The following is a 13451-nucleotide window of genomic DNA, read 5'->3' on the forward strand; positions in this document are numbered from 1 at the left end:
AAAGAATCAAGGAAGTGAAGAAGAATGTGGTGATTCTTGAAAATGGGAAAATGTGGAGTATGGATCGTATTACCACGTGTCCTGACAGTTTGAGGCCCAGAGATTAAACAGGTCCTAGTACCAGCAGTACCCATTTTGAGAAAGTCCTGGGGAGAAGAGGGGAAAGACCCAAGCAATCTCCCTGTTGGCACAAAGATTATAATATGGTGTAATAATTTAAGTTCTTGTGTTTGTTCAGATGAACATAGGTCTTCTGTGCAAGACCACCTGCAAGTGGATGTCATATTGTCGCTGTCATAATTTTTAGAACACTCCTCTGGTTCTTTGAGCCTGGTCTTCCCTATAAGACCATTCCTCTCTTACCTTTTCTTCTTTCCCACCTCCCTTTTCCTCCGTCCTCTCTCTCTCTTATGTGCCCTCCTTTCTCTGTTCATCTTCTCCAGCTCCTTCTCTCTCCTATCTTTCTTCACCCTTCCCCTTTCCTGCTTCTCTTTACCCTCAGGAGGGAGATGTGTTATATCCTGCCCCCGTTGGTCTAGTCCTGTCCTCCCCTCCTCTTGATACCTTGGTTCCCTCTTAGAACTCTCAGGTGGAGCCTGCTTAGGAATGTTGACACTGCACCTCCCCTGTGAGAGTGGCACCTAGGACTGGCAAGCTGAAGGTGCTCTGGATTATTCTGACTAATAAATAACTTTCTACTTACCCTCGGAGTTCTTACTTACTTCAATGGCATTTTATATCTTGCTGTTTTTTTCAGGCCGTCACAATGATTTTAATTTCCATCCTCTACTCTTTTTCTCTGTGTTTTCTTCTTGTTGCAACAGATGAACTGGTTTCACTTCTGTTTTTTATTGCTCGATTACAATGGTTTTTATTAATCGTGCAAATAAAGTTGATTATTATATTTGAAATATACGATCAACATTGTATATTACTGCTGACGCATTTGCCATCATTGTTTTGCCTTATTGCCGACTAGGTGTTCTCTAGACCCATTATCGTTTTTTAAAATATAAGATAACATTGACAATCAGATACTATAAAAACCTAGGTATCAGTACATAGGTAAGAGAGGGACTTCACAGCGGGAAAAATCGAGGCAGCGGACACACCGGTTTGCAGCATAAGCCTCAGTCGGAGGTGACGGGGTGGGGGGGGAGAAGTGGCCCTCAGTCCAGTCACTGTTTATTTGTTCCAGGCTTTCGCGAGCTGTGATCGGAAATGGACAACTTGCTCTTTCAAAAAGAAAACATAGGTATGCTGTACGATGCTTAGAATCTTAATCAAAGGCCTGCTGTTTACTGGCTTAGCTAAAGTAAGTATAGCGCCTACTAATGGCATGGGATTGTTAGGACGAGAAGAACTCACTAACAATGTCAACGTTTTTCTTGCTGGTGTCATTTTCCATGATGTGCTTCACTGAATTAATTTTCATATTCGGTGTGATTATAATTTACATTATATGCACTAGGTTAGGATTTCAAAATATATGTCCTTTTTCTTAATGCTTTTAGTGTGTTATTCATCAACAAAAGAGGGTATGGACTTCCACTGTGTCCCTGAACTCACTTTGTGGAACTGATAGTTACCATGAAACACTTCCTAAGCATTATTTCTCAGTGGGTTGTGCACGAGTTGCACTCCAACTGGATTTCTATTTCGTATTGGCACATTGAGTAAGTTCTTGCACCAGGGTTAGAAATCAGACTCCGGCGACACGGAGGGGGTCACCCACAGAGAACCTATCATTATGGCACCCTTGGTGGTACACGGATTATCTGAATCTTTTAGTATTTGATGATACACTCAAAAACATCACTACAGTATAAATGAGACGCCTGTCGTAATACTGGCAATCGCCTTCTGTTTAAATATGTGTCCGTGTGTTTACTGTAGGTTTCAAAAGTCTAGCTTGACAAAGGGTATTCCCCATTCTGTGGTATCTACATTTTAGATTTCCCAGTTATTAAATCTGTTCACTAAAAATGGTGCAACCTATTGCGATAGGTAAAAATTACAGGACACCAGCTACACAATATCTTCATAACAAAGGCATCCCTAACACAGGAGGCGCTGTAATATTTGTTGTAAATACACATGCTGCATACCCCTTTGAAGTTCCTTTACTCATGGGTGGAGTTTGATGCTGTAGATGCCAACACAGGGCACTTTCACCAATATTCATACATACATATATACATATTTAAGCTGGAACCAGTAGATTAACATGCAGAAACTTCAGCATGCAATAAGCGTGACAGTCCATGTTCTTGATAGATCACAGATCTAAAGCTGAAGACCACCCACAACACACCCACTGGGGACAGACACCTTTGACTACCACCAGATACAGGTGCCACTCTTGGTCAACCACATAGACACGTCGTAAATCAAGGGGGAATGGATCACTTGTAACCAGAAGTAGAGGTTCGTAAATCTAGATTTGAGACTTTTAACACCTAGATAGGTGTTAATGAGAACCCTCAATAGCGTATTTTTCGAGTGGTTTGGGCGGTTTGGGCGGTTTATCTTGATTCTCCGCCTTTAGAATACGCGTCAGCATTATCATTGGGTCTCTTGTTTGTCATGCTGCCTCCACCTGGAGGGAACCACTGCTTCTTAGTAGTGATCAGTAATAGTAGTGCAAAAGTGATGGTGGTGAGGTTAAAAGTGTCGCACCCACACTACCTTCAAGAGATGATAATTTATTCTGGTGGGCGTGTGGGGAGACTTTTAAAAAAAGAGGTGGTGCTAAGGGTTAGGTTATGTAACCAGAGCACTGTAGGTGTCCATATCAAAAGGTCGACATGTTTCTGCCCATTCAATGCCCCAGGAGGGGGTCGTGGGGCATTCTTCAGGACCTATTAGTAGTGTGAGCTGTTGTTGTACAGTTCAAGGAATTGGAACAAATGCTGTCTTCAAACAATGTGATAGATAGCTACGTCTCAGAAATATTGTTGCCTTAAGACGCATCCGAGTTGCGGTTTTGCCTTGGCAGCGTCAGTATCTTGCCTCAGTTGCGGGCAGAGCACGACTTGTGCTGACGCTGGCGGGCAGGGCTCGTGGACAACCATCAGAGAATGCCTGAAAGTCCAGTCAACGCTTCCTGCCACAGTACCCACGATCACATACCACCATACTTGTTGCAGCATCAAATGGTGGTAGTGTTGTCCGTCTGTACCTGGACTGACTAAATGATGGGAGAAACACCTTCTGGGAGAACTGAATGCCATGTAGCTACAGAAGATAGATATGACGTTTCTGCTCAAAGGGGGACTAAAAGTCCTTGAATCCACCTCCTTTAGTTGACTGACCGAGCCCAGAGGTTATTCAGTCACTAACAGAAGCTCTGATTGTGGTAGAGAGAACAGTCGGCTGTAGGTCAGGTTGGCTTAGGTCAGCCACCACTGAGAGTCCCAGGATGCCTCGTCTGAAATACAGATGTTGCCCGAGAGGGAACTCCAGAGCAGAGCCATCACAGTTTGAGTTGTCACTGCACATCCTGCTTGTGCCAACGGGCACAAGGGGCCAGCAGATTGCACAAAGCTAAGGCGGCTCAGAACTGGCCACTCTGGAACTAGGAGTGCACAGAAACATGAGGATTGTAATTTGAATGTCCTGTACTTGCTGCATGGATGGAAAGGCCTTGAAAACCACTGCACCCAGGATTGTCCCCTTCAAAGAGAATCCTCTGTGTTGGCTGCAGATGGGATTTTGGCTTACTGATAGCGAATCCCAGAGATGACAGCAGGGTGATAATTGCCTGTAGGCCGTCTGTGTCAGACAGCATCAACCCGACTATGAAGAGCCAGTCGTCGAGGTATGGTAATAAGTGCTTCTCCCACTTGTTATGTTAGCAGTTTTATAAGGAGCTCAGATTACTCCAGCTAGGAGCATGCCCGCACTAGTATTTCTACCCTATAGGAACAGGAAAAGAACGATGCAAGAAAGTAGCAGAGACCCTAAAAGGAATAAGGCACTCAAGGCATAAAAACCATGCCAAACCACTGTGAGGACTGTAGGGAATTAACTCAGTCTAAACAGCCAAGTTTTTTTTTTCCTGATGGTTGCCTCAGCAGGTTCTAGTCTCAAGTAAGGCAGAAGGGTGGAGCTTGGAGGCTCAAAATCCAAAGAAACAATCACCCATCTGGGCTATTTTAGCACAAGCAATCACTGCAAGTGCTGTTCCAGAGGATCTGAGGCTGCGGCCAGGTGAGTAGGGCACTTGAAGATGGGCTGCAAACACCATCATCACTTTCGCAAACTCCTAGAGAACTGATGTGAGGCCCTAGTGCAGGACGGTAAACTGATATTGTTCCGACCCAGTCACCAACCAAAGGTAGCATCAGTGGGACTGCAGAATGGTCACATGCAAGTATGTGTATTACAAGTCCAAAGACAATATTCAGTTTCCAGGGCAGAGATGATCTGGGTCAAAGTCAACATCTTGAACTTCTCCTTCAAAACAAAGGTGTCCAGAAACCGAAGGTCTTGGACTAACACACCTAACCGCTCTCCACCATGGGAACTCTCTCTCTGGCCCACTTGGCTAGCAGTAACTGAACGTCTTGGGTAAGACTTGGGGCATAATATGGCAAAGTCTGAACACAAACAAGTAGAACAGGAGGGCAAGCAGACATAAAAGGGAGAGTGTAACAATATCAACAACCTGCAGTACCCATTGGCCTGAGGTAATTTCAAGTTAGGCAAGCAGGTACAAATGTGTTATGCCCCTTATCTATCCTTTGGGCCATGAAATGGGAAATCAATGAGTCATTATTACAGTTGCAGCAGGCAGCAATGAGGAAGAGGACTGCTGTCCTTGCTGGGGATCCCTGCCACCAGGCAAGGCCCCCAAGAGCATTTTCTGAAATTTTAGTAGATTTAGACTGGGATAGCAGGACTAGGGAGAGAGCCATAGCACATCTGTGTTTGAAGCACAGAATCAACTCCTTCTCCAAAAACCCTTGTGTCATTCGAATGGCATATTCATAAGGGATGCCTGCAAGTCGTCAGAAAAACCAGTTGCACGTATTCACCCATGACTCCTTGTCCTGAAGGCATCGAAGAGGGCACCGCCGCAACTTTGGTCTCACCGACGCAGACGCCACCGAGCTGCTGCTTGCACCGCGACCTGTGGGCACTGCACTCCGCCGCTGCTTGCATCATGATTCAAGGGCACCACCCGTAAGTTACACGATGCACCGCCCTCATCCCGCACCGCAGCCTTGGCCTACCAACGCCGGCGCCATCGACTCCAGTTCGTCAGCCGACTAAAGCACTTCAGCAACGACGCCGCCGCTGCCTACATCGTGACCTGCCAGCACCACGATGAGCACTGCATCACTTCACACCGTGAGCCTGGTCTCACTGACGATGCCAACTGACGATGCCATCTTACGCCGCCACCAAGCCGCTGCTCGCACCGTGACCTGAGGGCATCGCACGCTGCACAGCTGCACTTTGCACCGCAGCACCAGACGCCTACCGATGCCAGCGCTCCTGACTTCAACCGCGAGGAGTTAGATCTGCAATACATGTGACTTCAAGGGCCCGACGACTCCAGCATCGACCTCCAGAACCGACGCCTGTGGGCGCCGTGCTTTCGCAGCTCAACGAAAGGCCGCCGACGCCCTGCATTTCTAAAGGTACTGTTTTGTGGGTTTCCGCAACACCGTAGTTGGCCCGCGACACCGCAGTCAGCCAAAACTGTTTGGATTTGTTTGTTCACGACGCCGTGATAGCCCTGGATGGAGCGATCGACTTCAAGAACTGTATTTCAAGATTTTTTGATAAACTGAAGATTTCTAAGTACTGTATTGTGGATTTTTATAATTTTGGTCTTGTCTTAATTATATAAAAATATTGGATATCTTTCTAAACTGGTGTGGTGTCCTTCTGTAGTGCTTACACTGTATTACTGTTGGTTATGTGAAAATGCTTTACACACTGCCTCTAAGATAAGCCTGACTGCTGGTGCCAAGCTACAAAGGGGGTGAGCAGGGGTTATTTTTAGAAGTGTAACTCCCTTATCCTGACTAGAAGGAAGGGTCCCTACTTGGACAAGGTGCAAACCATTGCCAGCTAGAGACCCCCATTTCTAACAATGGAGCTTTTACACCGTGGACCAGAGGCCTCCAATTTCTAAATTGCCCAAGTGTCCTCCACTGCTTAGAGATGGCGTATCAGTCACCAACATGAGATCTGGACGTGGCAAGAATGCCTGATGCTTGTCAGATGTGCATCAGCCATCCATTAATGAAGGTAATGAGCCACCTTGTTTGAAATGCAGATGTTTTCCAATAGGTACCCCAGTGTTGAGCCCACTGGAGGAGACCGTTCCACTGGAGGGCCCACATATGCCAATGGGCAGGAAGTATAAGCAGCATGTACAAAGACAGGACACCCCCCCAAAGTCTCAGAACCTTTATCTGAAACAGGAGAATCATGTCCCCCAGTCTGTGCCAAGGATGGGTAGGCCTTTGACACCATGTGTTCAGAATGGCAAGATAAAGACAATCCTCTGTACCAGACAAAAATTGGATTTTGGCTCATTGTTTGAGACTCCCTAGCAAAACGGTAGTGACAGTCATCTGAAGGTGGTACAAAACTAACTAAGATCAGCTTGCCTTCAAAAGTCAGTCATTAAGGTATGGAAACATGAGTATCCTTATTGAGAAGGGCAGCATTCACACACATGACCTTTATAGGGTCAAGGTAAGGCCAAAAGGCTGGAGTGTGAATTGGTGAAGGTGGAGATACTTCCTGTGGAACTTCAGGACTGACACATAGAAGTACATGGCCTACAAGGCAAGGACAACATCCCGTCCTCTCGGTCCGAGGCCAACAGACCTGGGCAAGCACCAACATCTTCGATATTTCTTCATGAGGAAGAAACTTTAAAACCTGCAATCTAAAACCAGCTTCAGGATCTGGAATAATAGCCAGAACTCCTCTCCACCTTCTCTGGCACAATCTTTATCAAGCCCTTGGCTAGCACCATCTGCAGTTTGAGAGGGATAACACTGACTGTTTCGGTACAAACTAGCTACGGTTGGGAGGAAAGGGAAGGCTATAATGAAACTGAACCATCTGAAGGACCCACTGGTCTTAAGTAATAGAACATCTGTGGAGAGACTATAATGAGTTGGCCCACTAATCCCTGCCACCACTGATGCCAACAGGTTGTTGGAGGAAAAACTTAAGAGGTGATGCTGCAGCTCCAGGCGAAGAGGAGGAAGACTGCTGCTGCATCTATTGCTGGCCACAACCTTGGCCACACCCTTGCTTTTGTAGCCATTAAAAGGCTGAATGGGTTGCTAAATAGGCCAAGAGGGCTGCCTCTGGTGATAGGCAAGACCCATTGAATAACAACAGCATTTTGTACTGCTGGAGGAATTGGCAGGCAAGAAAAGGTAGCCCCCATGAGTGAGCCAGTACTTCTATCCTTAACGTTTTCCAGAGCTTAATCAGTGTCAAAGGGCATGTCCATACGTGAGGCCTGGAAATCCCTGGAAAATTCACTGGTGAGCCTCCAATCATGCCAACTGATGACCAAGCTGGTATCAATAATCCAGGCCACAGAGTCATAATGTTCAGGCCAGATCTCAGGACATTTACTGCATCTTGGCAGTATGTATTGTCTGAGCAAAGGAATTACAAACCTTCTTGGGCATGGCAGACAATCTCACTGCCATGTCCTATGTGAGTCAGTGTAATGGGCCACGAGACAACCCACATTAAGAGACAAACCACATTCACAGAAGAGAAAATATTTTTGCCCAAAGTCTAGATGCTTTTAGACTCCCTATCTGATGGAGCAGTGGGGATATATTTTGGGTTTATGTTGCTCATAGAGGCCTGCACCACAAGACTTCAGAGAGAAGGGTATTGTGTCAGGAAGGCCCTATCACTGGGTACAGGCCTCTGTCTGCGCGCAATCATGGTTTACTTGTAGGGCAAAACAATCTTTGCACCCGGCCACCATCAGAGTGTCTGTTAACGACTTGTTTACCTGAAGCATGGGCTATAAAGTTGTAGGTTCAAGCAGTGAAATCTCAGCCCTGCAAATATAACACTTATGCAACTCTGCATACTTCCACAACAAAATAGAGGTTCCTCTCTGGGAGCCCCCAAGGGCAAAGTCAAGCCTCTTTAAGATGAAGTGTTTAAGCCACTAGCATTCTGTAAATCCAGATTTAGTATATCATCCGTGTAAGAAGTTCGCACCCATTTTCTAAACCTGAACAATATCGGAATCTGAGCCAAAGAGTGCCTACACCCTGCTGCAATGCTGCCTTTGAGGCAAGCTGATAGAAGTCCTCTTCATAATGGAGCTGCCTTTACATGTGGTGTAGCATATTATAAAGAAAGCTCTGGCTGATGCCAGTTCTGGATCTGCTATTGGAATTGGACTAGGGTCCACAGTACAGATCATCAGGCCCAATGATGGCGCTGCTGCCATTGGAACCACCACAGGGGCCAGTGGTCATATGGGTGAAATGCATCCAAAGCTGAGGCGTAAGGGGTCAATCTGCGCCTGAGAGCGGCCTGCCAGACTAAGTCCAACTAGAGCTAGCCAGTTCAGTGGAGCTCACAGGCACACCAGAGGGATCAGGAAAAAACGAAAACAGTTCCAGTCTAGCCTCCTTGAAGGCCTCAATGTGCTGTAGTGAGGCCTTTGTAGGATACAGACTGTGGGGACTCTCCCTGGCACAAGAGCATACAAAGAACTGTGGTGGGGATTCCTGTACTTATTCTTAGACTTGTTCCTTGATTTCGCCTTAGAGTTTCCCAAAGGTTGAAGAATGGGACTGGGATGCGCCCTGCAAACTGCAGTACGATACAGCACATTCAGCGTTCGGCACAGTTTAAAGCATGTCCGTCAAAGTGGTGAGAAGAGACATCTTGCTCGTGGTAAAAACAATACAGAAAAATTCAGCAAAAATGCTTAAAACTGTACTAGGTAAACTCGAGATACACCTCGAAGTGCTCGGATAAAGAAGATCTCTAAATGTGCTGAGTATCTGATTACAGTCCTCAGGCATAAACAAATGCCCAAACTCTCAGTCTTGGTGAGCCAGGCAGTCAACTGAAGGGAATACAAGTTGTGGATAGGTATTTGTCCCTTTTTCCTTCAAAGCAGTCATATGTCTGGCTTGTATCAAATTGAATGAGCATGTTCCATAATTCTGAATACCAATATTGAAGTGCCCCCGATGGGGCTACCAAGATCACCTCACATTGTTCTCTCTTGGTTTTGAATAGCACTCTGGGAATCAAAGGGACAGGTTGGAATGTGTACAGGAATTTCCATGTTCAGTGTATGATGACAGTCTTCTCCTTGCGATTCTGGGCAGTGCCATCCACTTGTGAACTTGGGAAATGTGTGCTTCTGGTCAGTTGCAAACATGTTTGATTAAGGAGCACTCTATCTCTCAAATACAAGTCTAATTGCTTGCTGTCTATCTCCCATTCTTTATTACCTGACAGTCTGCTTCATTGTTGTGAATTTCTGTTAGTGTCCTGTAGAAACATTGTTTGATGGCCCAAAACCATAAACTCTGTGCTGCCTTTAGTAATAGAAATGATCTATTCCATCCGTGCTTACGCACATACCTGGTGGTCTTATTGTCCGGACGAATGCCTAGAACTTAATTGTCATCAAGGCAGAAACATGTTGACCAATTGCTAGGGTATTTATTTTCAACCCTATATCACCTGTTTTTATTATTTACTATCCCATAGGATGGAAGAATAAAGTTGTTGCCCCTACGGAGATAGTTTTTAATACACTTTTTCACATTCTTTTTTCTTTCTTTCGCACTCTGCCCCTTATTGCCCCATTGAGGTAATAATAATACTACATGCTTTGCACTCCCGCTCCTTCCCTCTAGGGGAAGTTGTAGCCCACAGGGGGTCCCTTGCAGTCCCCCTGTGTTGGAGGAACCCAATGATGAAGCATGTCACCCTCGAGTGAGTAAGGGTTTTCGTCCATAACAGGAGATCTCTGATATCTATTTGATCTTTGATGGGCACACCCAGAACGTAATTCTCACACGTGTACACAGGACTTAATTTCTAAATTTGTTCATGTGGGCCTTGACCCACTCATTTGCAGGGGTTATTTCCTTGGGTTTGTCCCCCCTGACCTGGTAGCACCGGAAACACTTGATCTCAGTGACACTAACTTCGCACACGCTTGAGCGCCAACCTTCCTCAAACTCAACCAAACCCTTCACCACTGTTACCATTGTAAAACTGGTTCTACTGTAAACCACGACCAGTTTACTAAGGACATTACTATGTGTAATTGATTGTTTTAATTACTTCCTGATTTCCCTCCCTATATATCTGTTCTATTCTCACAAGCACAATCCTTTTTCCACACTCCCCCCTGGAGCAACCCTCTTTTCTGTTTTGAAACGTTCTATACAGTGATCTGTTATAATAACTGTGAGATTAAACAGTCACTATTGATGCTATTTATGGTTCTTGTGTGTCTTTTAGAGGATCTACTCAATTGAATTGAGAAACTACTGGGGTACACTTATGATGTGACTTGAGTTCTATCTCATGTTGGCATGAAGGCAAACTAAAGAGGTTTGGGAGTGGCGGATGCCAGGGAGGTGGTGGACTGGGTCGACCTCTGGTATGTGATCCACATGGTTTGATGGAACTATGACCGCAGCCATTAAAAAAGGCTGGGAAGCCTGCCGACCATTTTGTCTGGGTGGGAAAGGATGCTGTTGGGAGCACTTACCATAGCCACAGAAGGGCGAAAAGCAGACTGGGGTTGGCTGGGAGTCATGGATAGGCCCAAAAATCTGGCCGTAGCCCTGCTGTCTCAAAAGCACTCTGCCTAAACGGCAGAAGTATATATCTTACTCTAAAAAACATGACTAAGGAAATTACCATAACCATTTCCATCATTCTGATATATATGTTTTATGCACTGTTAGTATGTTATATTAAATTGTTATTGACTAAATACAAACAGTTACCTGTGTTTTTTGTTTTCAGGAGCCAAGATGAAGGTTTACACATAAATAGCACCTGCACATGAGAGCTTCTATGGCAGTGTTGTATAACTCATAACTCTCTGGATCAGGAGCAAGAGACAGTTGTCGGTATTCCTTTTCTCAAACGGGGTGCAAGAAGCAATATTCCATAGGGGCCAAGAAAATCTTCTGGGTGTTCCCCTCCCATGCATCCGCAAATCGGGAGTATTACAGCAGTGCAAAGTTTTTGAATGTATAGGCACACTGCTACATTACTATGGTTTACTGGGGTTTATCGGGTGACAGCAGGGTATCATTGGAGCATTGGAATCTATGAAGGATCCACTGCTGGAGGTAACTACCTTACCGTTTCCTCATTATCCTAACGATACTTACCTCTTGTTCTGCTCACTCTTATTCATCCTCGAAGTGCCACTCTTCAAGCTTCAAGGATTCAAGCACATGAATCTATAAAAGATATCAATGCTGTAGAATTACCATTAGTACAGGTCCAGCAATTTGCCAAAGATCAAAAGAATGCTGTAACAGATTACCAATACAGTGTCCGGATTACAGCATTTTACCAGGGAATAAAACCATGTGCTATGGCCAGTATGTTGCCACCATTGTGCTGGGGCCAGCATTTTACTAGGAATTACTACCACTTTGAAAAACTGAACGCGGGAATGAGTGACTGTTACGGGAGCGGGGCATAGTCTCAAAGTGAGGGGATAAGTGTGGGAGGAGAGAGGGCAATCAAGCAAGAGTGCAGGGTTTCCTCTGGTGCTGCATCCCCATGGACAGGATGAGGCAGTGTAGGCACTGCTGCAGTGACTCCTAGCTATGCAAGCAAAATAATACACCTTTCAGCTCTTACAGCAACTAGCTGTGTGGTATGCCTAATGACATGCAGATATCCCTTTTCTATGTTAACCTCAATGGGCTTTGCCTATGTTCTGATGCTGCTAAGCATCAGTACCAAGGCGAAATCTAAAATCAAGGTCCAACAGTGACATACGAGGAAAATATACCCATCACCAAATTGGAACATATAGGAATATCACAATGTGAATCTCTAACAAAATGAAACCAAGCTTTCTCGTGTACGTTTACTACAAAACAAATCACCAAAAAAACAGAAAATGTACACATGCCATTCTAGACACCAAATCACACCTTAGCATCAAATACGCTAAGCTATATATTCTGTGACCCAACATTTGGTTTAACAAAACCAAAAAACCTGCAATGTAATACCATTACTTCTGGACTAGCCGCTCAGTCTCTTCCAAAACCTCTTCGGACCGACTCAAAGTTGTATACACACAGGACGCTGTATAGTGAATGTTACAGACATTGTTCCAGTCCAATGGAGCGACCATTCATCTCAATAAATCAGAATATCCCCAAAAAATTCTAACCAAATTTCATGGGACAAAATACAATGGAAAAGCTATGGATAACCCTGAGACACATCTTACAAAAATATTCTGATGGAGTCGAAGATAAACTGAATGAAAAACTAGGACTACGTAGACACTGCCTCCAACCAAGTTGTCCCTGAAGAATGTCAAGACAACACGTCAAGACAACAAAAAAGAAGCTGAAGAATTTGAGAATGAAAGACGTAAAAAGATTAGGTGTGAGTGAACATGTTACTTTCCTTCTGTAACTCTTTCTAGTGGATACTGTAACCACAGATTCCTCACCTTGTGAACACTCCCAGATGTCGGACTGGATCTGGAGATCTTCCTTAGCATTGCTATCGTGCACCAGCAGCTGATGTCATGCTGCTTTGAGTCAGCTTCGCCCTGCTCCAGAAGTGATGCTCGAGCCAAATACACTCATGTGACCCTGGGGGATTGTGTATATATTGTGCCATAAGGAATGTAGTAATATTTTTTCTCTTGTGTAGGCAACATTGGTTTGAAGACATAACCCCCGGTCTCTTGGCCTAGGCAGGAAAATGAACAACGTCTAGTTAAGAATCTAACGTCCGCTTGGTGCCTTATGTAAAAACTAGGACTGGTGTTGTACTTTCAATGTTAATGTTATTTCACACGATTGTCTAAGTTTGTTTCACTTGTCATTTTTGTCTTTGAATTTTTTCATTTTTAAGTGGAATATAACATTGTGTATAAATGTGTTTTTGTAAATGTGGTGTTCTATAAATGAAAAAATATTTATTTGCTTCGCTAATCTAAATAATTTAAAATAAGCTAAATAAAGCAATAAGAACCCTATAATTGATGGTCTAGGGGATTCTCTTAAAAGTGTGCAAACTAGTCCTTCTGGACACACTCTTTTCTCTTGAAGCCAGATACACGCCACCCCTCGGGGCTGATGTGAGCTTATTTCTCGGTTGTTAGTGACATACGATATGGTGCTTACTAACTGATCAGATATGACAGTGTGCATATCTGTAGTGGGATCCTTTTAATGGATGGAGAA

At 44.7% G+C, this 13451-nt stretch overlaps 1 long non-coding RNA gene across 1 annotated transcript in view; it reads left to right on the plus strand.

Moving 5' to 3' along the window:
- Positions 1-13243, plus strand: part of LOC146811112 (uncharacterized) — a 36127-nt gene extending 22884 nt beyond the window's left edge. The window contains exon 3 of the long non-coding RNA XR_014965779.1: positions 11023-13243. This is a non-coding gene — a long non-coding RNA (uncharacterized LOC146811112). The remainder of the gene's footprint in view (positions 1-11022) is intronic.
- The last annotated feature ends 208 nt before the right edge of the window (positions 13244-13451 follow it).

This window comes from Triturus cristatus, chromosome 7, assembly GCF_964204655.1.
Source record: "Triturus cristatus chromosome 7, aTriCri1.1, whole genome shotgun sequence".
NCBI classification, from domain to species: domain Eukaryota; kingdom Metazoa; phylum Chordata; class Amphibia; order Caudata; family Salamandridae; genus Triturus; species Triturus cristatus.